Raw genomic sequence first — 27957 nt, forward strand, 5'->3', positions numbered from 1 at the left:
CAAAGAAATCTTAAGCAGCTCACCCCAATTAACGGTTATAGCTCCGAAAATGAGCCAAAAAAGTAAGAGACAATTATAAAAGTGGGTGATATCACAGAAGCGAAAGTGTGCGCACCAAACACAACACTGAAAGACAAAAAGGCAACTGGTTTGGATGAAATATCAACCAAAAATTTATAATATTTAATTTCGAACTTAACTGTAATTTATCACCTCATTAAATTTGGCAGTACCTATTAGCAAACAATGTAAGTTCCAGATGGCTGGAGGGATAGCATCATTGTTAAACTATCGAAGAAAGGAAATCTAGCAGAATGTACAAATTAGGGAGGAATGACGCTTCTCTCGGTCCTAAGCAAAGTCTTTTGCCTTATTCTTCTAAAAGCAAGCATCTGATATTTGACTACGAGAAGTGCAGGCAGGCTTTCGAAATGGGAACTCCGACTCTGAACCAATTTGCCCTGCTAAATGTAACAGATATCCCATGGAATTCATTTGACCACTGCTCCTAAACTTCGTTCTTTTTAAAAATACTGTTTGCAATGTAAGAATACACTGAGAATCATTGTGAAATATTTAAAACCTCTATGGAATTACTGACCTCCCCACTGATGTTTTCAGGAACCTGTATCTAGACTCAAGCTGCTGAATAAAAGCGGAAGATGGGAACGCCCCTTCTTTATTATTGTGACAGGCGTCAAAAAGTATGCATTGTGTCACTACTCCTTTTCATATTAGTTAGATTTCATGATGAGAAAAACTATGGGTACCTCCAGCATGAGCATACGTTGTTTTAGCAGTCGAGCAGGATTAATAAATAGAAGCATTTAGTTTTGTTATTGGCTCAACAATACAGATGTAAATTCAGGGCCAATTTCACTGGGCATGGACAAGACAGAGTAAACGGGCAAATACGAGATACTATTTCATCTGACCATTTGGCTGAGTCAGTTTGACATACTGGCACGTGCAGCATATGACATGTTGGCGTGGCCCATTCTGTCATCCCTCATCATGTGTGCGACTGCATGTCGACAGCCAGCAGCTATCATCTGCTGTACCCCGTGGGTTTATCTCGTTGCTTCTTCCAAGCTGGCTCCCTTCAGGTAGAGCGCAGTCCCGGCAGCCGACGTGGTATCATAGTGCATTCACTCTCGGTGTCATTGTCTGCGGTGATTATCTCGCCTATGCAGGGTCAGCATACTTGGAAGATGAGGTCAGACAGGGAAGTGCAGCTGAATGCATAAAGATTCGAGGATCGGACCACAAGAAAGTGACAATAGACACTGGAATAATTGCTGGGGCCTGACTCAATGTCTGAAGACTGAGTTGCCAATAGGTTGGTATGCCTCAACAACGCAAACTTTCTCCTCCTGCTGATATCTATCTTGAGTGTTCGCTGACTAACTGATCCAACTGACTATCCGGTTGCCAAGTGTCCATGACCACCCTGCTAGGCAGTTTTTGTAATTGGCCCCAGCTCACTTCTTCAGAACGCTGAATTGACCTTCGTATCGTCTTTGCCACTGGTGCATTCAGCTTGCAACCCCATCGATTGAACAATCGACAATGCATAACCACGCCTGGCTGTCTTCCAGCAGGATATGAAAATATGTGTTTTTGTGTTGGCCGGTGTGTAACCTGGGGAATCCTACATCACTCTCAGGTGTTCGTTGTGACACTTCCCAGCACTGGCTTCTGGGTCCGTAGTCAGTTGCACACTGCTAGGATTTGCTTCAAGTGTTTGTCTGCATTCCTCAGTTGTCAAGCAATCAGCGACTCAACGACGAACCCACTTGTTTATAATGAGAATGCTAGTGCATTGCTCGAGTTTCCCAGATTGTTCGTTAGTAGGCAGCACCTATTTCGCTGTCTGTCAGGATTTTAACGGGACAACTGTTTCTATGAAAAGCAAAAACTTAGTTAAGTCTTTTCTGTCTGGCTTTTGGGGAAATCTCACATACAGCTTGCAGCTTAAGTCTCCAGTCTTGTCCCCAGCACCTGGTGGCATCGGATTACAGAATTATTAACTGAATATACTTGTTCAGTAATAGTTACAAGAACAGAAGGAATAATTGTCAAGGCTGCATAGAAGAATAATGTGATTTTGAGAAATCTGTGTCTTATCGATATAAAGATTGATTTACAAGATCATATCTGACAACAAGGGTTGAAAATTTTATGCACTGTGAATACTTCATTAATTCTTCTTATCAGTGATCCAGTTGTTGCTCATCTAGTAAGTTATTCAAAGTTACGTTAGTTACAATACAATGAGAAGAACGTAGGAACCACACAAATGAACTAGAAATTGAGTATTATGGTATCAGTGATCATCGTGTTTAAAATAAGAAGGTATCACGCAATATTGACCGTGTTTCCTGCACTGCCATGCTGATGATATTTGGTCATAACTTTCTAAATTGTTCGTACTCGTTGAACGAATGATCTCATACTCAAATCATGTTTTGTATAAATTTTAGGAAACGGCAACTCCATTAAAGTTTTTCGGTGATGACTACAACCCGTCGCCGTTTGTGACGGTAGGATATTCATATTTCTATTACGATCGAGTTACTTGAAATCTGTAATGGAAGAATAAATATTCTACTATGAAAAAAAAAAAGACTGGATGTCCTGCGTTCTCCAAATCCACACCGGTTTCTACTTCTGTCAAATTAGTCTACCGTTCCTTCCCCCCGTTAAAGGCATTCTGTGTACTATTTCCATCTACCTGCTCTCCTCTTCGTTAGAGAGTGGAATCACTTTTGTACTCTTAATATTGAGGCTTTTGTTTTAAGTTCTCTGAAAGTTATTTCGGTTAATCTGTATGCTATATCTGTCCTTTCGAAAACCACTTCCTTTTCGATTTCCTCTTCTTTTTCCCACAGCCATTTCGCGTTCGCTTTCTTGCACTTCTTATTGATTTAACGTCCAGGTGAATTGCTGTATTCCTTTCTTTTCCTGAACATTTTTGTGCTTCTTTCTTTCGTCAATTAGTTAATACGTTTCTTTTGTTGTCCACAATGGCTTCGTATCTGTGTATTTCTCTGTTCATCTTTTGTGATTATCTTTTCTATAGATTTACATTCCTCATATATTGAGAAATCTTCTGTGTTTGTCTGTATAGCAGTATCCACAGCCTAAGAGAACTGTAACTAACAGGTGACGTTCGCGGAGCTCGTAACGCCTGCTCCGTTCTCTGCCACCGCCTACCATTGCGGTATGAAACCGGAAGAGGGTCAGTAATTGACCGAAACGGTAACAACAAAGTTAAAGGCTTTTTGTGGCCAAGACTGTTTATGTTCATTTTAAAACACTTGAAACATTTATCATCAGTCCTCAATGCTTCAATATCCCACATTCTTCTACGTTGACCCTTTCCGAAAATTCTCTTAAATTAATGCCTGAATCTTCAAATGTACTCTCTCCTCTTGTGAATGTTAAACGGTGTATTTGCTATTACTATCAGAATTTTATGGTAGAACTCATTCCTTCTCTCTCATTCGTTCTGTTGACCCCCTGTCTTCCCATTACTGGCTGCTACTACGTTTATTACTACAGTGTTCCTGTACCCTATGATCATCGCATTTTCATTTTCTTTAGATACTGAGTTATTCTTTTAATTCCGTTACCCGGCCGTGGTAGCCGAGCGGTTCTAGGCACTACAGTCTGGAACCGCGCGTACGCTACGGTCGCAGGTTCGAATCCTGCCTCGGGCATGGATGTGTGTGATGTCCTTAGGTTAGTTAGGTTTAAGTAGTTCTAAGTTCTAGGGGACTAATGACATCAGAAGTTAAGTCCCATAGTGCTCAGAGCCATTTTTTTTAATTCCGTTATATACTGGTTTGGTTCTATTCTGATGAAAATAGTTCTACCGTTGAACTGTTCACAGTAACTCACTCTTTGAGCCACCTTCTTTGAATCCTATTCCTGTTACTTTATTTGCTGATGCTGTTCATAGTACCTTATATTTTACCTAGCACACATCTTTCCTTTCTTTCCATTTCACTTCGTCGGCTCCTATGACATATACAGTAGTTTCAGACTTTGAACTTCCTTTTTCATGTTTTCTATTTTCCCTACCACATTCTTACTTCTTATTACAAGCGTGAAAATTTTTGACCTAGAAAAGGCGATCGCATTTTAGAGCAAGAAAACGAGACAAATCGTTGATTGCAAATCATAACTAAAACACTATTTGATTTAAGAAACGTGATTTCCTCTAAAAATGCAAATTATCATGCGCCAGATATAACTGCGCGTTATTCCTCCACATCACATCACAGACAGCCGGAAAGTTACTGCAATACTGAAGCTTGTGGGTCACATTTTTATGTTTATAAAATATTTGGACCCGATGTATAGACACGCAAACAAGAAACATTCACCGTAATTATTCACCTCGTAATGGGTCCTCTTCATTAGTCCCAAATAACTAGGACTCGAAGCACGTAGGTTAACTTACATTTACTACTGCAGTTCTGCTGTAATTTCGCGTTGATTACACGATATGCAGTTAATAATGTAGAAGTCTGTTACGTGTAGTAACGTTTTGACATTCTTAACTGACACTTAGCTCTGCATGCATACGAAATAATTCAATATGTTTGCTTCGGCAGTAGCGACAGATGGATTATGTCTCTTACTGCAGCACATATTTTCAGTTTGTCCACAACACATCGTTATCACTGATTAAACTACATCCAATTACAATTAGACATGTCAAACGAGGAACTGCAGTCACAAACCGCAAGTCTGTTCCACGCTACTCTAAGAAAACAGAACTGTGTATAGGGCACACATATTCAGCGTATTGTACAAATTTAAAAGAATTTGTTTTGTTGCCATACTCCTCTAGTTACGACTGTCAGTGTACATTCTTTGTCAATAATTTTCCTAATTAGTGACAAAGAATAATAATCTTCTACAGAATATTTTTAGAATGCTTAAAATTATAAGAAATTCCGTTCGTTAATAGCACACGAAGTAAATTTTGTTGTTAATAATCATTTAGTGCTATATGTTTTGTCACATTTTTAAAAAATTAAAAATGTGGCAAGTTATCTAAAGATTAATATAGGGGTTTCGTTCTTCCAGTGATAATTTGTAAGGTTAACTACTTTAAATATCTAAAGAAAAGCAATGCACTTGAAACTCATGCTCTCGGCTGCTGTGAGACAATCAGCTCGCCGGCACATGATTTTTCACATTTCCCGTATATGTGATACTGAAGCTGAAATGGCCACTGTACATCGTAGCAGCCTACAGCCTCGTGACTGCGTTTTCAACAGGTAGTGGACATCCGTGCTGTGGACCCTGGGCCGCTCTACAGCAAAGCTTGTCTCTGGGACTTGCTCGGACTCGATGAGTAAGTGCTTCCCTTACTGAAATTAGATCACCGTGATTATGGTTCGTATTCTTTTTCGTTTGTTAGTACTTCCTGAATATATTTCATAAAATCGTACGTCTTGTTAATCGTTGCATCAAAAAAGAATGTTCGTCATACGTGTGTAGTAGGACAATTCCGTCTGGCTATAGAGGATAAAGTCCTCTGTTAATTAGAATATACTAAAATACCGTGATGACTTTATGAAAACCAGAGAGCTATTGGCAGGCAAAGATTATAGCATCTGAAACAAAATATCAAGATTGTTAATATTTGCACCGTTTTTCCTCAGTTGCTGTTATTTGATTAATCATAATTGATATATAAATCATTAATTATGTAGTAAGAATCTGAAATAAAAAGGAATTGTGTAGCAAAGGAGATACAGAATGAATTTTCACTCTGCAGCGAGATGTGTACTGATTTGAAAGTCCCTGGTGATTAAAACTTTGTACCGAATCGGAACTTGGGTCTTTGCCATTCGCAAACAAACGCTACTGAGGTATCCAGTCACGACTCACTATTCATCCTCACGGCTTCATTTCCCCCAGTACCACTTCCTACCTTCCACACTACTGAAAATTTCTCCGCATACCAATCAGAATCAGCACTTCTGGAAGAAAAGCGAAGGTCGCAATTTCTAGAACCTGTCAGGCACACAGTTTCAACCTGCCAGGAAGTATAAAATCAGTGCTCTCTCCTCATTCTGGAAATAATCCTCTAGTCTGTGGCTAAGCCATTTCATCTCAATATCCTGGTTTTCCAGGAGTGCACACAGTTGTAATCCGCCCGGAAGTTTCAAAGGAAAGACGATTGGGAGAGGAAGGGGAGAAGGGATACCAATCGAAAACCTGAGGATTAGAATAAATCATCATCTTTCGTTTCACCCTACTTTGGGGTACGTTAAATCAATCAATTTTTAATGTTCTGTGCCTTGCTATTAGCCCAGTATTGATTCATTGTTTCTGATTCTGCTTTACTTTCTTCTTCAGAGATTTGGATTGTTCGCTTGGTATTGATTTTGATTTTGATTTGTAAGCTCTCTTTCTTGTATGTTTTTTTTTTTGCAATTTTATAGATGAGCATATTTTCTGTGATTTGGAGTTCTCTTAAGTCTTTTCCGTTTCCTTAAACAATTTGGGTGGTTTTTTTGCGGAAGCAGTGAAAAATTTTTTGTTTTGTTAATCTGTTCATTCTTAGGATGTGCCCACAAAAACCAGTTTTTCTTTTCCTCATTGTGTCTGAGAGTTTTCTGGTAGTTTGGTTAAGGGTTTCATTTTTGATGTGAATTAGTTTATTGTTGTGGAATCTGTGGCCAAGGATTTTTCTTTGATCTTCAGCCTTTCAACTGGGCCATAGTTAGTAATGGACAACGTTTCAGAATAAATATTTAAATATCATTTTTTTTAAACATTACAGCTAATATGGCCGATAAGTTGCGTTAGACGCTAAGCGAACATATCATCAGCCCATGCACTGGCTACGCCTAAGTGATAGTAGCGCACAGACTGTGCAATACCAAAACTCCCATGTTATTTAATTGAGCCTCTTGCCTGCGAGACTTTACACATATTGGACTTCTCACAAGTCGCAAGTGCCTCAAACTGAATAAAATTGTAACAGCTCAGACCAACTAGGGTGGTGATTTACTCTGTGAATGACACAGGTCGTTGTTGAGTGGTTGGGATTGCACCAACGTAAAATGGACCACCATTCGGATTTCTAGGGTAGTTTTCATGAGGATGCCGTCATCAGGAAAAACAACTATAGTATTCCAGAGATCGGAACGTGAAACGTTAGATTCCTCATTGGATTAGATAAATTAGAGAATTTAAAAAAGATAAATTGATATATTAAAGTTGTATATAGTAAGAATTAGTGATGTGCGGTGGCCGGAAGAATGTGACTTCGGGTCAGATGAGTACAGGGATATCAACACAAATCAAAGAGTAGTAATGTAGGAATACTGTAGGTATAATAATGAATAAATAAAAAAAGGAATGGTTCTAAGCTATGAACAGAACAGTGAATGTATTGTCACGCCAGGACAGATACAAACACAACACCCACCAGAGTCAAACGTTTGTGCGGCTACTAGCTCTGCAGATGTAACGTGACTGAAAAAAAATTTTGATGGGGTAAAAGATATTATTCCGACAGCTAAGGGGGACGGAAATTTATCTATGATGGAGTGCTGCGGTTCAATAAAAGTCAATGGAAGAGAACTGAAAATAGTAGGAGTGGCCTGAGGGAAAAGAGTGAAGGCGACGCTTAGAATTTTGCACAGAACGCTATTTAACCATTGCTTTCACCTGTCTCATTCTTTTTAATTGTGCTTTTCTTTCTTCTTAGAAACAGTTGCATATGCAAAAGAGACCTGGGGACTCCAGAAGGCAAGACAGTGATTTCGATACCAGATAATAAATCGCAAAACCGTTCCAAGGGCAGGTGTGGTCAATGACCATAATTTATAGATTATGAGCTACAGGTTAAAACTGAAGAAATTGCAAAAGTAAGAGAACTGAGGAGATGGAGCCTGAAGAAATTGAAAGAACGAGATGTTGAGACTTTCCAAGGAAGAACTAGGCAACCATTGACAGAAACTGAGGATAGAAATGTTGTAGAACACGAATGGGCATCTTTGTGAGAAGGTACAGTGAAGATTGCAGAAGAACAAACGGTTAAAAAGCCATTGTTCAGTAGAAATTCTTATATAACACACGACATACTGAATTCAATATCAGACAAAATGTAATATCCCTAGTGGGCTCCGTTCTTAGGAGTATGTGGACGACAACTGTATGAGCCCACAGCTACGTCTGATATTACTTCCATTTATTTGCGTCAGACTTCTTGTGCTTTCTGTTCTATCGGCCACCCGCCGTCAAATCTTGCTTTTTTCGTCTCCACAGTATTATATTTCGAGGCCCGAGGGTACTTTTCACTTTCCTTTTCTAATTTTAATGGCGAAGACCCCAACAGTAGTTAGGAGAGTCCTCTGGATCGACTTAACTGGCAGAAGAGGTACAGTATGTGATCAAAGTATCCGGACACCGCCAAAAACATACGTGTTTATATTAGGCGCATTGTGGTGCCACCTACTGTCAGGTACTCCATATCAGCGACCTTAGTACTAATTAAACATCGTGAGAAAGCAGAATGGGGCGCTCCACGGAACTCACGGACTTCGAACGTGGTCAGGTGGTTGGGTGTCACTTGTGTCATACGTCTGTAAGTGAGATTTCCACACTCCTAAACATTCCTGTTTCCAATCTGATAGTGAAATGGAAACATGAATGGACACTTACAGCGCAAAAGCGTACAAGCCGACCTCGTGTGTAGTGCCAACAGTAAAATTCGGAGGCGGTGGTGGGTCGTGTTTTTCGTGGAGGAGGATTGCACCCCTTCTTGTTTTGCGTGGCACTATCACAGCGCAGGCCTACATTGATGTTTTAAGCATATTCTTGCTTCCCACTGTTGAAGAGCAATTCGGGGATGGTGATTCCATCTTTCGACACGATCGAGCACCTGTTCATAATGCACGGCCTGTGACGGAGTGATTACACAACAATAACATCCCTGTAATGGACTGGCCTGCACAGAGTCCTGACCTGAATCATATAGAATACCCTTTGAATGTTTTGAAATGCCGACTTCATGCCAGGCCTCACCGACCGACATCGCTACCTCTCCTCAGTGCAGCACTCCATGAAGAATGGGCTGCCATTCCCAAGAAACCTTCCAGCAACTGATTGAACATATGCCTGCGAGAGTGGAAGCTGTCATCAAGGCTAAGGGTGGGCGAACACCATATTGAATTCCAGCATTACCGATGGAGGGCGCCACGAACTTGTATGTCATTTTCAGGCGGATGTCCGGATACTTTTGATCACATAGTGTACATCTACATCTACATCTCCATACATACCCCGAAATCCACCATACGGTGCGTGGCGGAGGGTACCTCGTACCACAACTAGCATCTTCTCTCCCTGTTCCACTCCCAAACTGAACGAGGGAAAAATGACTGCCTATATGCCTCTGTACAAGCCCTAATCTCTCTTATCTTATATTTGGGGTCTTTCAGCGAAATGTAAGTTGGCGGCCGTAAAATTGTACTGCAGTCAGCCTCAAATGCTGGTTCTCTAAATTTCCTCAGTAGCGATTCACGAAAGAACGCCTCATTTCCTCTAGAGACTCCCACCCGAGTTCCTGAAGCATTTCCGTTACACTCTCGTGACGATCAAACCTACCAGTAACAAATCTAGCAGCCCGCCTCTGAATTGCTTCTATGTCCTCCCTCAATCCGACCTGATAGGGATCCCAAACTCTCGAGCAATACTCAAGAATAGGTCGTATTAGTGTTTTATAAGCGGTCTCCTTTACAGATGAACCACATCTTCCCAAAATTCTACCAATGAACCGAAGACGACTATCCGCCTTCCCCACAACTGCCATTACATGCTTGTCCCACTTCATATCGCTCTGCAATGTTACGCCCAAATATTGAATCGACGTGACTGTGTCAAGCGCTACACTACTAATGGAGTATTCAAACATTACAGGATTCTTTTTCCTATTCATCTGCATTAATTTACATTTATCTATATTTAGAGTTAGCTGCCATTCTTTACACCAATCACAAATCCTGTCCAAGTCATCTTGTATCCTCCTACAGTCACTCAACGACGACACCTTCCCGTACACCACAGCATCTTCAGCAAACAGCCACACATTGCTATCCACCCTATCCAAAAGATCATTTATGTAGATAGAAACTAACAGCGGACCTACCACACTTCCCTGGGGCACTCCAGATGATACCCTCACCTCCGATGAACACTCACCATCGAGGACAACGTACTGGGTTCTATTACTTAAGAAGTCTTCGAGCCGCTCACATATTTGGGAACCAATCCCATATGCTCGTACCTTAGTTAGGAGTCTACAGTGGGGCACCGAGTCAAACGCTTTCCGGAAGTCAAGGAATATGGCATCCGTCTGATATCCTTCATCAATGGTTCGTAAGATATCATGTGAAAAAAGGGCGAGTTGTGTTTCGCAGGAGCGATGCTTTCTAAAGCCGTGCTGATGCATGGACAGCAACTTCTCTGTCTCAAGGAAATTCATTATATTCGAACTGAGAATATGTTCGAGAATCCTGCAACAAACCGATGTTAAGAATATTTGTCTGTAATTTTGAGGATCCGTCCTTCTACCCTTCTTATATGCAGGCGTCACCTGCGCTTTTTTCCAGTCTCTCGGGACTTTACGTTGGGCAAGAGATTCGCGATAAATGCAAGCTAAGTAAGGAGCCAATGCAGTAGAGTACTCTCTGTAAAAACGAATTGGAATTCCATCAGGACCTGGTGATTACTTTATTTTCAACCCATTCAGCTGCTTCTCAACCCCAGGGATGTCTATCACTATGTCCTCCATACGGAAATCTGTACGAGACTCAAACGGCGTTATGTTTGTACGATCCTCCTGTGTGAAAGATTTCTCAAATGCTAAATTTAAAATTTCAGCTTTCGTTTTGCTGTCTTCCGTTGCCAGGCCAGACTGATCAGTGAGTGACTGGATGGAAGCCTTCGACCCGCTTACCGATTTTACGTAAGACCAGAATTTCCTTGGGTTTTCAGCAAGATCTTTTGCTAAGGTATGATGGTGGTAGTGGTTGACTGCTTCGCGCACCGCTCTTTGTACAGCAGCACGGATCTCTACTAACTTTTGCCTGTCCTCATTCTCTAGATCTTTCTTGTACCGAGAGTGCAACTGCCTTTGCTTCCTGAGCATTCTCCGATTTGCGCTGTTAAACCACGGTGGGACTTTTCCGTCTGTAACCCACTTTTTTGGCACATACTTCTCCAATGCGTGGCTTCAAAGCAGCCTCAATGTACTGCTGCCTTGCAGATAGGCGTTGACTCGTCAAAAACCTGGAACAAAAATTATCTAACCCTAGTGGATGAGGATTTTGCTTTCAGCTGGTGACATATACGTGTAAAAAGACACACACTCGAACGTCACATACCGTGCTTCTCGATAAGACCAGAAAAAACAGAAAACGACCGGGCAATAGTAACATCAAAACATGCATAACGGGCGTACTAAATGTTGCCACGTGGAATGTACAGGGACTAGGATCAAACAAAACCCAACTAAATAGAATTCTCAAAGAATATGAAATAAATATTGCCGTGATCACAGAAACCAAGAAGCAGCTTAAAGTCACAAAGGAGCTGGAGGACTACGTCATGTAGTGGAGGGACACAAACCAGAACAGCACGTTGTGGAATAGCAGTTTTAATAGACAGAAAATGGAGAAAAATACAAGAGATTTTTCTTTAATAAATGAAAAACTCTTAAGAGTAAAATTAAAATTCTATGAGGGACATCTAACAATAATAGGAACTTCCGCACCAGAGGAAGGGAAGAAGGAAGCAAAGGGAGAAACAGCCCTATTTAATGAAGAACTTCAGAAACATCTAAACAAAATAAACAATAAGATCCATGTATTTTAGCGGGAGATTTAAATGCTAGAAATGGAAATGTGTCAGTTCCTAATTCAGTAGGTGCTAGCGGGGAGCATGCTATGAATCAGAATGCAGCAAAACTAGTGGAATTAATAAAATTTAACGAATTTTAGGTAACAAACACTTTCTTTAAGAGTAAAGACATTCACAAATTTACAGGGTCTGCACGAGGTTATCGTTCATTAGTGTATTATGTAATAATTAACCAAAATTAGCTCCGAGAATAATATACACTCGAGTATATAGAGGAAGGCTTAAAAGCACAGACCACTACCTTGTAAAATCAAGATTCAAGCTGTGATCAACATGAAAAAATCAATCAATAGAAAATAAATAATAACAAACAAACTAGATAAAAACAGTTGAAACAAACGATTTAAGGGGCACCTGCTGCAAGAAGAGAGCTTAAGAAATCGGTATGAGAACAGACTCACGTAACTGCTTAAAGAAATTCCTACTAATAAAGACATGAATGGAGAATGATCTAGTATTAAAAACGCTATAAAACAGATAACAAGTGAAGTGCGAGGTGAGAAACAGAACGAATCGGAAAAGAAGTTTAAAAATTTGGAACGAAGAGATACAAATGTCCATAAGCGATAAACAGGAAGCATGTAATGCATACTTACAGAAGAAAACCTTAGAAGCTAATGATAAAGCACATAGGATATCGTTTATACGTAGAGTTACACATGTATGGGAGACAAGAAAAGCAAAAAAAAATTAATGAATCACCTCAACAAAGAAGAAAAGATATCGTAAATCTGAATGTAAACGAAACAGATAACTGGATTACAGATCATAAAGAACTATAATCCAACCCAGATATCAAAGAAATAAATAATAAAGAACAACTACAAGGAATGGATTATACAGACCTAATGAAATTGAAGGCAGCTTAAAAAAATCACCAGGACTTCATGTAATAAATAACGAATTCATTAAATACGGAGGAGTCGTCATAGAATTAAGAATATTACATATCTTTAGCATGTGCTGGGTAAAATACACTCCTGGAAATTGAAATAAGAACACCGTGAATTCATTGTCCCAGGAAGGGGAAACTTTATTGACACATTCCTGGGGTCAGATACATCACATGATCACACTGACAGAACCACAGGCACATAGACACAGGCAACAGAGCATGCACAATGTCGGCACTAGTACAGTGTATATCCACCTTTCGCAGCAATGCAGGCTGCTATTCTCCCATGGAGACGATCGTAGAGATGCTGGATGTAGTCCTGTGGAACGGCGTGCCATGCCATTTCCACCTGGCGCCTCAGTTGGACCAGCGTTCGTGCTGGACGTGCAGACCGCGTGAGACGACGCTTCATCCAGTCCCAAACATGCTCAATGGGGGACAGATCCGGAGATCTTGCTGGCCACGGTAGTTGACTTACACCTTCTAGAGCACGTTGGGTGGCACGGGATACATGCGGACGTGCATTGTCCTGTTGGAACAGCAAGTTCCCTTGCCGGTCTAGGAATGGTAGAACGATGGGTTCGATGACGGTTTGGATGTACCGTGCACTATTCAGTGTCCCCTCGACGATCACCAGTGGTGTACGGCCAGTGTAGGAGATCGCTCCCCACACCATGATGCCGGGTGTTGGCCCTGTGTGCCTCGGTCGTATGCAGTCCTGATTGTGGCGCTCACCTGCACGGCGCCAAACACGCATACGACCATCATTGGCACCAAGGCAGAAGCGACTCTCATCGCTGAAGACGACACGTCTCCATTCGTTCCTCCATTCACGCCTGTCGCGACACCACTGGAGGCGGGCTGCACGATGTTGGGGCGTGAGTGGAAGACGGCCTAACGGTGTGCGGGACCGTAGCCCAGCTTCATGGAGACGGTTGCGAATGGTCCTCGCCGATACCCCAGGAGCAACAGTGTCCCTAATTTGCTGGGAAGTGGCGGTGCGGTCCCCTACGGCACTGCGTAGGATCCTACGGTCTTGGCGTGCATCCGTGCGTCGCTGCGGTCCGGTCCCAGGTCGACGGGCACGTGCACCTTCCGCCGACCACTGGCGACAACATCGATGTACTGTGGAGACCTCACGCCCCACGTGTTGAGCAATTCGGCGGTACGTCCACCCGGCCTCCCGCATGCCCACTATACGCCCTCGCTCAAAGTCCGTCAACTGCACATACGGTTCACGTCCACGCTGTCGCGGCATGCTACCAGTGTTAAAGACTGCGATGGAGCTCCGTATGCCACGGCAAACTGGCTGACACTGACGGCGGCGGTGCACAAATGCTGCGCAGCTAGCGCCATTCGACGGCCAACACCGCGGTTCCTGGTGTGTCCGCTGTGCCGTGCGTGTGATCATTGCTTGTACAGCCCTCTCGCAGTGTCCGGAGCAAGTATGGTGGGTCTGACACACCGGTGTCAATGTGTTCTTTTTTCCATTTCCAGGAGTGTATGTATGAAATACCGGAAGAATGTTCAATAGCAAGCGACACTGCAGTACACAACAAATGCGAAAATACATCTACCTACGAAGGGTATAAGTATTCTAAATATTTCTTAGAAAATCTACAGCGAAATGATAAATGAAAGGCTACAAAAATCTTGGACGTAATTTTCATGGGAGGACAGGCAATTTTCCAAAAGGAAAGATCACGCATAGATACTGTTTCCACAGTGAAAGAGACAATATAAGGGAGCTCGGAACTTAATTTGGGCGTTAGTGGATTATGAAAAAGCATTTGTCAGAATTCACAGAGATAAGTTAATGCCAATAATGGAAAAAAAGTCCCTAAACATTCGATCCATGCCGCAAATTGTCCTACATATGAAGACCAGCATTAGAATTGACACGGGTAAAGAGATAACACGAAATACAAACAAATGTTGGAGTTAAATAAGTGTATAGCTTGCTACAAACAAAATTCAGTGACTACGTGCCTGACACAGTCAGAGAATGGAAAAGAGGTAGAACACCATCAGGTATAAATATTGGGAGGAATAATCATATTAACACGATGTGATTTACTGATGGTCAAGTTATGCAAAACAGCGAACACAATTACAAGTGACATTACGTAAACTAAATGAGATAAGTGCAAGCTGTAATCTGACTATATATGTAACTAAAACCATGACTTTTCTAGGTATTCGGAGGAATAATAATATTAACACGATGTGATTTACTGATGATCAAGCCGGCCGGAGTGGCCGAGCGGTTAAAGGCGCTACAGTCTGGAACCGCACGACCGCTACGGTCGGAGGTTCGAATCCTGCCTCGGGCATGGATGTGTGTGATGTCCTTAGGTTAGTAAGGTTTAAGTAGTTCTATGTTCTAGGGGACTTATGACCACAGCAGTTGAGTCCCATAGTGCTCAGAGCCATTTGAACCATTTGAACTGATGATCAATATATACAACACAGCGAAAACAATCAAACGTGGCACTACATAAACTAAATGACGTAAGTGCAAGCTATAATATGACTATATCTGTAATTAAAACCATGACCTTTCTTTGTATTCACCTAATACGAACAAAAACAGTCCACAATCATAAACCGATAGAACTGGTAGTCCATTTCAAATATGTAAGACATGTCATATCATATGATCAAGATAAGGATATACAGAAGAAAACTAATTCTTAAAAGTGTAAATGTGACCCATTAACGAGGAACGCTCACGGATAAAACAAGGAAAGAGACGCAAAATGAAATTTAATCAACTCACGGTAGTTCCGACTGTACTGCATGTGACGGATAGTTGCACACTCAGAAATAAAAATTTTTGACAATTACAAGCACCAGAAATGAAATTTCTAGGATCTGTGAAAGGCTGCATTATGGAAGACAGAATTATAAAAGAAGTAATAAGGGAAAAACTAGGGATGCTACCAATAACCCAAACTGCAATCCACTACAAAGAAAAGTGGAGATTACATGTACTTCGTACGTCGCCACAAAGAGTTTATAAACTAACAATGGGTTATAAAGAGAAGTGTGAGAAGACCGAGAAAGAGACGGTGAAACCCGAGCAGGCCGTAAGCCTAACCCCGCAGTGCTAGAATAAAAAGAATACTAAATTTAACGGATAAAGGAGAAAATATAAAAATCTAGCAGATGAATCAGGCAAATGGAAAACGTCTAAAAAAATGGCTACTAGCGAAATTCAAATCTGTAGAAACACGCATAACTATGGGAATGACAGATGCCGCCTAAAGAGAAAGTGGAGACAAAAGAGAAGCACCTGTATGAATACAGAGAAGACTGAAAAGTAATGCTTCCGATTTTTTATGTGAAAACTATTAAAGCTTTTTAAATAAAACAAACTTTATCAACATTCTACATATTTATTCTTCACGTCTACATATTTGCAGCCCTCTGGCGGTTGAAGGGTGCGAATTGTAGCGTGTAACATTGCGGTGCATGGGGAACAGCTTGCTGTAATCGAATTTCGAATTCGATGATTCCGTCCACAAATGCTGTCCTTCAGCACGCTAACGCCAGACTGCACATGAGCACCGAAGTATCTGGAACATTGCGACACCTTGGCCCCATCCGAGTTTCATTTGTTTCGAAAACTTAAGGAACGTCTTTAAGAACTACATTTTGATAGTGATGAAGCGGTGCAAGTAGAGGTACACATAAAAAATAGAGGTGTAGGAAGTTAATAACGTCTATTTTTATCTAACAAGCTTTAAAAGATTTCACATAAGAAGTTCTGAAGTATTACGTTTCAACACGGCCTCGTATTTGGGTAGCAAAATAGCTGATTATTGCTGAAGTAAAGAAAATATAAAACGTAGGCAGGTAATAACAAGCAAATAATTCCAGAATAAGATAAATTAGTGAACATCCAACACAAGATAAGCATTAGGAATTCTTCTCTGAAGGTGTTTAACATTAGTGTGGACTGCTACGGAAATGAAACATGGACAGGGATATTCAGACGCATCAAGCAGTCGCTAATTTGGTAATAGAAGGAAGGGTGAGTGGCAAAAATTATAGAGTGAGACCAGGACTTGACTACAGCTTGACTACAGTAAGCAGGTTCAAATGGATGTAGGTTGCAATAGTTCTCCAGGAATGAAGCGGCTTGAACAGGATAGCCTGGCGTGGAGAGCTGCATCAAAACAGTTATCTTACTGTAAACTACAATAACAAGAACAAAGATCTGCAGACAGGCTAAAAACTGCCAATGTTTCACTCTCAAATAGTCTATGGAATTCTGTACCCTAGGTAAATCGACGCTCCTGCCTATCAACTCTTCCTTGGTGTCTTAAGCGGTCAGGTGGACGCTATAAGCGTATTTCCTGGCCCCAAAAGCGACCGGCGCTCAATATAGTTCAGTAAATCTATGATTCTGTCTTGAACGCTCCTCGGACAATTTTCCGCGAGACTTAGATTGCTCAGATTAGCTTCCGCATATCCCTGGTATTTTTTGCAGTCCATTCCATTACAAGCGCTTGCCGTTATTATTTCTTTTTTTATCTGTCACGACTATGGCTTTCAGGCACACTCTTACATCAGCTCAGCCATTCACAGGGATACAGTTTACATATAATACCGCACTCTGGATAATATTATTCAACAAAGAGCTTTGTACATATGGCTGTAGCGGGAGCTAACTCGTTCACTTTACTAGGTCCACGCATGTTCCACTTCCAAGTGGTGCGCGTTATTACCTTGCAGTGCAAGTATGGGAAGCTAGAGCTGAAAGTACCTTCCTGCTGTTACCATCTTTAAATTTACGGATCTCGAGAAGGAGAAAGAAATCACAGTGTTGCTAGAAAAGATGACTTAACATCCAGGTAACACGTTAAAGCGAAGTAAGTCGATGGGCTCCAAAGTACAGCAAGAGGGAATGATGCGTAGTGGGATGGGATTCTACATCTACAGCTACATCTAATGGATTCTCTGCAAATCACATTTAAGTACCTGGCAGAGGCTTCATCGAACCACCTTCACAATTCCCTGTTATTCCAATATCGTATAGCACGCGGAAAGAATGAACACCTATATCTTTCCGTACGAGCTCTGATTTCCCTTATTTTATCGTGGTGATCGTTCCGCCCTATGTACGTCGGTGTCAACAAAATATTTTCGAATTCGGAGCAGAATGTTGGTGACTGGAATTACGTGAGAAGATTCCGTCGCAATCAAAAACTCCATTCTTTTAATGATGTCCAGCCCAAATCCTGTATCATTTCTAACACACTCTCTCCCATATTTCGCTATAATACAAAACGTGCTGCCCTTCTTTGAACTTTTTCGATGTACTCCGTCAGTCCTATCTGGTAAGGATCCCACATCGCGCAGCAGTATTCTAAAAGAGGACGGACAAGTGTAGTGTAGGCAGTCTCCTTTGTAGGTCTGTTACATTTTCTAAGTGTCCTGCCAATAAACCGCAGTCTTTGGTTAGTCTTCCCCACAACATTTTCTATGTGTTCCTTCCAATTTAAGTTGTTCGTAATTGTAATACCTAGATATTTGGTTGAATTTACGGCCTTTAGATTGGACTGATTTATTGTGTAACCGAAGTTTAATGCGTTCCTTTTAGCACTCATGTTGATGACCTCACACTCTTCGTTATTTATGGTCAATTGCCACTTTTCGCACCATTCAGATATCCTTTCTGAATCGTTTTACAGTTTGTTTTGATCTTCTGATGATTTTATTAGTCGATAAACGACAGCGTCATCTGAAAACAACCGAAGACGGCTGCTCAGATTGTCTCCCAAATCGTTTATATAGATAAGAAACAGCAAAGGTACTATAACACTATCTTGGGGAACGCCAAAAATCACTTCTGTTTTACTCGATGACTTTCCGTCAATTACTACGAACTGTGACCTCTCTGGCAGAAAATCACAAATCCAGTACAGAACTGAGACGATATTCCATAAGCACCCAATTTCTCTACGAGCCGCTAGTGTGGTAGAGTGTCAAAAGCCTTCCGGAAATCCAGAAATACGGAATCGATCTGAAATCCCTTGTCAATAGCACTCATCACTTCATGTGAATAAACAGCTAGTTGTGTTTCACAGCAACGATGTTTTCTAAACCCACGTTGACTGTGTGTCAATAGACCGTTTTCTTCGAGGTAATTCATAATTTTCGAACACAATATATGTTCCAAAATTCTGCTGCATATCGACGTTAACGATATGGGCCTGTAATTTAGAGGATTACTCCTACTACCTTTCTTGAATATTGGTGTGACCTGTGCAGCTTTCCAATCTTTGGTTACGGATCATTCGTCGAGCGAGCGGTTTTATATGATTGTTAAGTATGGAACTAATGCATCAGCATACTCCGAAAGGAATCTAACTGGTATACAGTCTGGACCAGAAGACTTGCTTTTATTAAGTGATTAAGTTGCTTCACTACTCCGAGGATATTTACTTCTACGTTACTCATGTTGGCAGCTATTCTCGGTTCGAATTCTGGAATATTTACTTCGTCTTCTTTTGTGAAGGCATTTCGGAAGGCTGTGTTTAGTAACTATACTTTGGCAGCACTGTCTTCGATAGTATCTCCATTGCTATCGCGCAGAGAAGGCATTGATTGCTTCTTTCCGCTAACATAATTCGTATGTCTGGAAGCAAAGTGCACACAATAAGTATTCTGTTGACGATATGGATAAATGTTTTACTAGCCAGCGATTTAACACATAAATATAACAATAATGCACTAAATAGGAGTGAAAACACATGGAGGAAATAAAATAGAAGTTGCAGAGACCTTAAGAAATTCTTCCTTACTATCAATATGGGTGGATATTGATGGATAACCGACAGGGTAGTAAGGATCAAGAATCGAAATTATTACCTTTACAAGTCAGGAGTATTTTTAACATTGTGCTATCATAAATGTGCACTTTCTTCAGACTAAACAGAACAGAAAACAACCATAATATTTAACATAGTTCCTTGATCACATATACTTTAATGGACTGAGCAATCCGAGGTAAACAAAAAGGTCTGCTTGTTAGTAACTTTCGGAAATCTTTGTTTAAACTGCATTATGATTGCCTGTATTTCGAAGTTAGTACGTTAGACATTTTTAGAGTATCTGCCGCAGTGGACAAAGCTTTTGAGTAATATGATGAGGTCGTGGACAAGATTCTCGCACTGGAACCTATGTAACTTAATATAACTAATGTATATGAGAACAATACGCGATTTACTATCATCATATGCCAGATAGAAACACGGATATTCATAGTTGCTTACTTCTTTCAAATTAAGTTTGCCTTGAAATACTGTATAATTTATTACTTTATTGTGATAATATACCGGTTTAATAAATTAAGTTTTATTGTTTGTATTCTTTAGAAACGAATTGTCTTACTAGTTAAAACATCAGTCCAAAAAAATTCGAGAGTGGATTAATAAGAAACAGAGAAAAGCTAATTTGGTGGTTTTAATGCTTCAGACATTCTACGTAGTCTCCCCCAGCTTCAGCACAATGCACATAAAGTTCGTAGAAACCGTGTAAAACCGTTAGAAGAATCCTTATTTGGAATGCTGTTCAACTCGCCGTCTCATTTGCACGTTTTCCGGTCCATTAACATTTTTTTTTTGTTTTGTCGTAGGTTCGTATAGAAAACAATTCACCCATGGTGATTTTTTTCTTGAAAAAATGTCCGCATATTTCATTTGTATCAAATCGCGGCGGGCGAATACGCGTCATTGTTTTTGGACGGAGTCAAGATGTGCGGGACACTCTTTGCACACATTTTTCTCTTCAAAAATTTACTGCACCGACGTCGCTTATACGCCGTTAATAAAATTAGTTTCGGAACTTTTTGGACAGGCGGTGTGTACAGGATTGTCAGAAACAGTCTGAAAAGCTTATAGGTTTGTTGCAGCTTGGTCGATACGTAGAATAATTGTTACGAAAGAAAGTCGATAAGTTGCGCTGATTCTGAATTAAATAGCATTGACGTCAGCCAGTCAGGCCGTTGCACGCTCAGATTCAACCGTATCGCCAGATACAATTAGTGTCTCCTCAGAGTATATACACACATCAAAAAAAGTTCTGTATCACCTCGGTTCGAAGAGTTCCGGAACCTGTACAGAAAATTAGAGTAGAGATCAACATAAACATCATATCCGCCCTTTTTATTGCTCATGAAAACCACACATTGCATGTTGAACCACCATACAACGAGACCTTCAGAGGTGGTGGTCCAGATTGCTGTACACACCGGTACCTCTAATACCCAGTAGCACTTCCTCTTGCATTGATGCGTGCCTGTATTCGTCGTGGCATACTATCCACAAGTTCATCAAGGCACTGATGGTCCAGATTGTCCCACTCCTCAACGGCGATTCGGCGTAGATCTCTGAGATTGGTTGGTGAGTCACGTCGTCCATAAACAGCCCTTCTGAATCTATGCCAGGCATGTTCGATAGGGTTCATGTCTGGAGAACATGCTGTCCACCCTAGTCGAGCGATGTCGTTATCCTGAAGGAAGTAATTCACAAGATGTGCACAATGGGGGTGCAAATTGTCGTCCATGAAGACATGTGCCTCGCCAATACGCTGCCGATATGGTTGCACTGTCGGTGAGAGGATGGCATTCAGGTATCGTACAGCCGTTACTACCTCTTCCATGACCAGTAGCGGCGTACGTCGGCTCCACATAATGCCACCCCAAAATAGCAGGGAACCTCCACCTTGCTGCCCTCGCTGGACAGTGTGTCTAAGGCGTTCAGCCTGACCGGGTTGCTTCGAAACACGTCTCCGACGATTGTCTGGTTGAAGGCATGTGCGACACTCATCGGTGAAGAGAACGTGACGCCCGTTCTGAGCGGTCCATTCGGCATGTTGTTGGGCCCATCTGCAACGTGCTTCATGGTGTCGTGGTTGCAAAGATGGACCTCGCCTTGGAGGTCCGGATTGAAGTTGTACATCATGCAGCCTATTGCGCACAGTTTCAGTCGTAACACGACGTCCTGTGGCTGTACGAAAAGCATTATTCAACAGGGTGACGTTGCTGCGAGGTTTCCTCCGAGCCATAATCCGTAGGTAGCGGTTGTCCACTGTAGTAGCAGCCCTTGGGCGGCCTGAGTGAGGCATGTCATCGACAGTTACTGTCTCTCTGTAACTCCTACATGTCTGAACAACATCGCTTTGGTTCACTCCGAGACGCCTGGACAATTCCCTTGTTGAGAGCCATTTCTGGCACAAAGAAACAAGACGGAAGCTATCGAACGTATTGACTGTCTAGGCATGGCTGAAATACAGACAACACGAGCCGTTACCTCCTTCCTGGTGAAATGACTGGAAATGATCGGCTATCGGACCCCCTCGGTCTAATAGGCGCTGTTCATGACTGGTTGCTTACATCTTTGGGCGGGTTTAGTGACAGCTTTGAACAGTCAAAGGGACTGTGTCTGTGATACAATATCCACAGTCAACGTCTATCTTCAAGAGTTCTGGGAACCGGGTTGATGCGAAACTTTTTTGATGTGTGTATGATACTGCATGACGGTGCTCAGCCTTTGGCTTTGGTTCGTTCTTTATCACCGCCCAACGTCCAATTTTTGTATTGCTCTCTTGCTCGGTTTTAGGAAACCAAACGAAGAACTAGGTTTGGTGACACCACCTCTGGCTGGCCGCTCGAATTTCCGTGCACAATTGCCTGATTGACTAACTTCAATACTAATTAACTCGGAAACGGAGCGACGTCCACAATCTTTTTATCAGTTATTCTCAGTACAACCTATCCTGCAAACTCATAAGAAGCTTTTCAGACCACCCTGTATATTTACATAAAAACTGTTTTCTGTTCTTAATTAAAAACTGCTTTGGATTTTCTAGGGTATGTTATGTGTCTCCATGAAGGGTCGAACAGCTGTTCAGATACTGGTATATCAGAGGGAATATTGTGGGCCGGCCGCTGTGACCGAGTGGTTCTAGGCGCTTCAGTCTGGAACCGCGCTGCTGCTACGGTCGCAGGTTCGAATCCTGCCTCGGGCATGGCTGTGTGTGATGTCCTTAGGTTAGTTAGGTTTAAGTAGTTCTAAGTCTAGGGGACTGGTGACCTCAGATGTTAAGTCCCATAGAGCTTAGAGCCATTTGAACAATTTGAATTTGAATATTGTGATCTGTTGTTCCTTTTTTTACTGAAGTATTAAGAATGAAATAGATTCTTTTCGAAAAGTTTTTCTCTGCGATTTGGTTTTCGACCCAATCGTTGGGAAATGAAGAGGGAGCGTGAGGGGCTCCATGTTAGGTGACGCTGACTGTGGGGCACAGGCTGTGCGAGGTGCTGCGGCGCGGCGAGCCGTGCAGCGTGCAGCAGGTGGAGCTGCGGCTGCCCGAGGCGATGGTGGGCAGCGCGCCGCTGCGGCTGAGCTTGCTACTGCGCGGCACGGGGCGGCTGCCCGCCGCGTGGCGCCTGCGCCGCTGCAAAATCTGCGACTGCCAGTCCGACAGCGTCAGCGCCGGCATCTCGCGTAGGCGCAAAGTGCTCCGCTGCCCGCACCGCCACCTACTCGATCTGCAGCCCCGCGCTGGATGCCTCACGGTTAGAGTTGTACAGCTATCGTAGGCTACCCTAGATCTTCGTAAGTAAGCGTCGACTACGGTAGTTTTCCTTGTCGCTTTGGTCGAACCGCGTTGCCGGTGCGTTAGCTGTGTTGCATACCTCTTGGGCATTGCCTCATTTTGCTTCCTTTGTTGCGTATGCGATTTGTGTCTTACTCGATTCTCCTAGAAACTGAAAGCAGTGAACCTTCTAGAAACTGAGTGAGGACATAACTTGCATAACCTATGGAACATTTATGTCCTACATAATTATCCTCCTGTCTGTAATGAAAAATAAACAGTATCTATAGCAAAATTGAAACTGTCAATGTTTCTTTAAAGTTTTATTCGAAAACTGTTAATTTGTAACTTGAAATACATGTGCACTGTAATAAATCTAAAGAAAAATATACAATTTTTCGTAGTGTTATAAAACTCAATTTCCTAAAAGAAGTGAAACTTAAGAAAAACATATCAAACATCACTTCAATACTTCCTTGAACTTATATAGACATTCTTGAGGGTATTTTAGTCCTGTCGTTGTAACTACAAAATGCTTTGTAACTGAAATACTATATGGCTGCTGTACCACAAAAATTGGTGTCTGTTTTGTCATGCCTGTTCAACAGAACAGAAGCCACACACACACACACACACACATATGATGACAGATGGTAACTTCAGTGTGAATGTGCACTATGTCTGAACTCTTACAGGAATCAGCCAAGAGCTGTGAGCAAAGGGTCAGTGAGCACTATTATGTGTGACCAGTTGAGAATTTGGGTTGGACAAGCAGTGTGTCCAGATAGCTGTGACCACTTGAGTAGTGTAGAAATTCAGAGGTCAAGTCCTGATCTGGCACCAATTTTCACTTGTCACTGTTGAATTTACTTCATTGTCCAATTTGGGTCGATGCCTTTGTTGCTATTAAAATCTTGTAGTAGTAACTACATAAAATAAAGATAAGTTACTTTAATAATAACTGAAAAAACTTAAAGATGAAATAAAAATAAGTATGTGGCCTAGGATGATCCCACAAAACAATATGTTTTAAATACTAAATAAAATTACATAAAGAAATGTCCACCCATTGAACAAAAATATTCTTCATAATCAGTATAAAAATGTATTGTGGTATTCATGTATTTAACAAGAAGAACAAGTATATAAATCAGCATCATAAGCTCTATTTTGAGAAAAAACACATATATTGTATAATGTATGAACTGTTCTAAACAAAAAAATTAATGCCTAAAATATAAAGGAACATCAAGAGTAAATCTATTTAGTAAACAAAATGCACCTCATAAATTTAAAGAAGAAAAAGAAGCTTTACATGGTCTTAAAACGAACCATGAAAGTGCCATACTAGTCATAAGATTAATTATACACTTGTTAATTAATTATCTTCATCAGTGCACCCCACATGCACCATGGACCTTGCCGTTGGTGGGGAGGCTTGCGTGCCTCACTGATACAGATGGCCGTACCGTAGGTGCAACCACAACGGAGGGGTATCTGTTGCGAGGCCAGAGAAACATGTGGTTCCTGAAGAGGGGCAGCAGCCTTTTCAGTAGTTGCAGGGGCAACAATCTGGATGATGGACTGATCTGGCCTTGTAACATTAACCAAAACGGCCTTGCTGTGCTGGTACTGCGAACGGCTGAAAGCAAGGGGAAACTACAGCCGTAATTTTTCCCGACGAAATGCAGCTTTACTGTATGGTTAAAAGAAGATGGCGTCCTCTTGGGTAAAATATACTGGAGGTAAAATAGTCCCCCATTCGGATCTCCGGGCGGGGACTACTCAAGAGGACGTCGTTATCAGGAGAAAGAAAACTGGCGTTCTACGGATTGGAGCGTGGAATGTCAGATCCCTTAATCGGGCAGGTAGGTTAGAAAACTTAAAAAGGGAAATGGGTAGGTTAAAGTTAGATATAGTGGGAATTAGTGACGTTCGGTGGCAGGAGGAACAAGACTTTTGGTCAGATGAATACAGGGTTATAAATACAAAATCAAATAGGGGTAATGCAGGAGTAGGTTTAATAATGAATAAAAAAATAGGAGTGCAGCTACAAACAGCATAGTGAACGCATTATTGTGGCCAAGATAGACACAAAGCCCATTCCTACTACAGTAGTACAAGTTTATATGCCAACTAGCTCTGCAGATGATGAAGAAATAGATGAAATGTATGACAAGATAAAAGAAATTATTCAGGTAGTGAAGGGAGACGAAAATTTAATAGTCATGGGTGACTGGAATTCGTCAGTAGGAAAAGGTAGAGAAGGAAACATAGCAGGAGAATATGGATTGGGGGGAAGAAATGAAAGAGGAAGCCGCCTTGTAGAATTTTGCACAGAGCATGACTTAACCATAGCTAACACTTGGTTCAAGAATCATAAAAGAAGGTTGTATACCTGGAAGAATCCTGGAGATACTAAAAGGTATCAGATAGATTATATAATGGTAAGACAGAGATTTAGGAACCAGGTTTTAAATTGTAAGACATTTCCAGGGGCAGATGTGGGTTCTGACCACAATCTATTGGTTATGATCTGCAGATTGAAACTGAAGAAACTGCAAAAAGGTGGGAATTTAAGGAGTTGGGACCTGGATAAACTGAAAGAACCAGAGGTTGTAGAGAGTTTCAGGGAGAGCATAAGGGAACAATTGACAGGAATGGGGGAAAGAAGTACAGTAGAAGAAGAATGGGTAGCTCTGAGGGATGAAGTAGTGAAGGCAGCAGACGATCAAGTAGGTAAAAAGACGAGGGCTAATAGAAATCCTTGGGTAACAGAAGAAATATTGAATTTAATTGATGAAAGGAGAAAATATAAAAATGCAGTAAATGAAGCAGGCAAAAAGGAATACAAACGTCTCAAAAATGAGATCGACAGGAAGTGCAAAATGGCTAAGCAGGGATGGCTAGAGGACAAATGTAAGGATGTAGAGGCTTGTCTCACTAGGGGTAAGATAGATACTGCCTACAGGAAAATTAAAGAGACCTTTGGAGAGAAGAGAACCACTTGTATGAATATCAAGAACTCAGATGGAAACCCAGTTCTAAGCAAAGAAGGGAAGGCAGAAAGGTGGAAGGAGTATATAGAGGGTTTATGCAAGGGCGATGTGCTTGAGGACAATATTATGGAAATGGAAGAGGATGTAGATGAAGACGAAATGGTACATAAGATACTGCGTGAAGAGTTTGACAGAGCACTGAAAGACCTGAATCGAAACAGGCCCCGGGAGTAGACAACATTCCATTAGAACTACTGATTGCCTTGGGAGAGCCAGTCATGACAAAACTCTACCATCTGGTGAGCAAGATGTATGAGACAGGCGAAATACCCTCAGACTTCAAGAAGAATATAATAATTCCAATCCCAAAGAAAGCAGATGTTGACAGATGTGAAAATTACCGAACTATCAGTTTAATAAGTCACAGCTGCAAAATACTAACGCGAATTCTTTACAGACGAATGGAAAAACAAGTAGAAGCCGACCTTGGGGAAGATCAGTTTGGATTCCGTAGAAATATTGGAACACGTGAGGCAATACTGACCTTACGACTTATCTTAGAAGAAAGATTAAGGAAAGGCAAACCTACGTTTCTAGCATTTGTAGACTTAGAGAAAGCTTTTGACAATGTTGACTGCAATACTCTCTTTCAAATTCTGAAGGTGGTAGGGGTAAAATACAGGGAGCTAAAGGCTATTTACAATTTGTACAGAAACCAGATGGCAGTTATAAGAGTGGAGGGGCATGAAAGGGAAGCAGTGCTTGGGAAGGGAGTGATACAGGGTTGTAGCCTCTCCCCGATGTTATTCAATCTGTATTTTGAGCAAGCAATAAAGGAAGCAAAAGAAAAATTCGGAGTAGGTATTAAAATTCGCCGATGACATTGTAATTCTGTCAGAGACAGCAAAGGACTTGGAAGACCAGTTGAATGGAATGGACAGTGTCTTGAAAGGAGGATATAAGATGAACATCAACAAAAGCAAAACGAGGATAATGGAATGTAGTCAAATTAAATCGGGTGATGCTGAGGGAATTAGATTAGGAAATGAGACACTTAAAGTAGTAAAGGAGTTTTGCTATTTTGGGAGTAAAATAACTGATGATGATCGAAGTAGAGAGGATATAAAATGTAGACTGGCAATGGCAAGGAAATCGTTTCTGAAGAAGAAAAATTTGTTAACATCGAGTATAGATTTAAGTGTCAGGAAGTCGTTTCTGAAAGTATTTGTAGGGAGTGTAGCCATGTATGGAAGTGAAACATGGACGAAAAAAATGGTGCTACAGAAGAATGCTGAAGATTAAATGGGTGGATCACATAACTAATGAGGAGGTATTGAATAGAAATGGGGAGAAGAGGAGTTTGTCGCACAACTTGACTAGAAGAAGGGATCGGTTGGTAGGACATGTTTTGAGGCATCAACAGATCACAAATTTATCATTGGAGGGCAGCGTGGAGGGTAAAAATCGTAGAGGGAGACCAAGAGATGAATACACCTAGCG

Source organism: Schistocerca nitens, chromosome 1 (assembly GCF_023898315.1).
Source record: "Schistocerca nitens isolate TAMUIC-IGC-003100 chromosome 1, iqSchNite1.1, whole genome shotgun sequence".
Lineage (NCBI taxonomy): Eukaryota > Metazoa > Arthropoda > Insecta > Orthoptera > Acrididae > Schistocerca > Schistocerca nitens.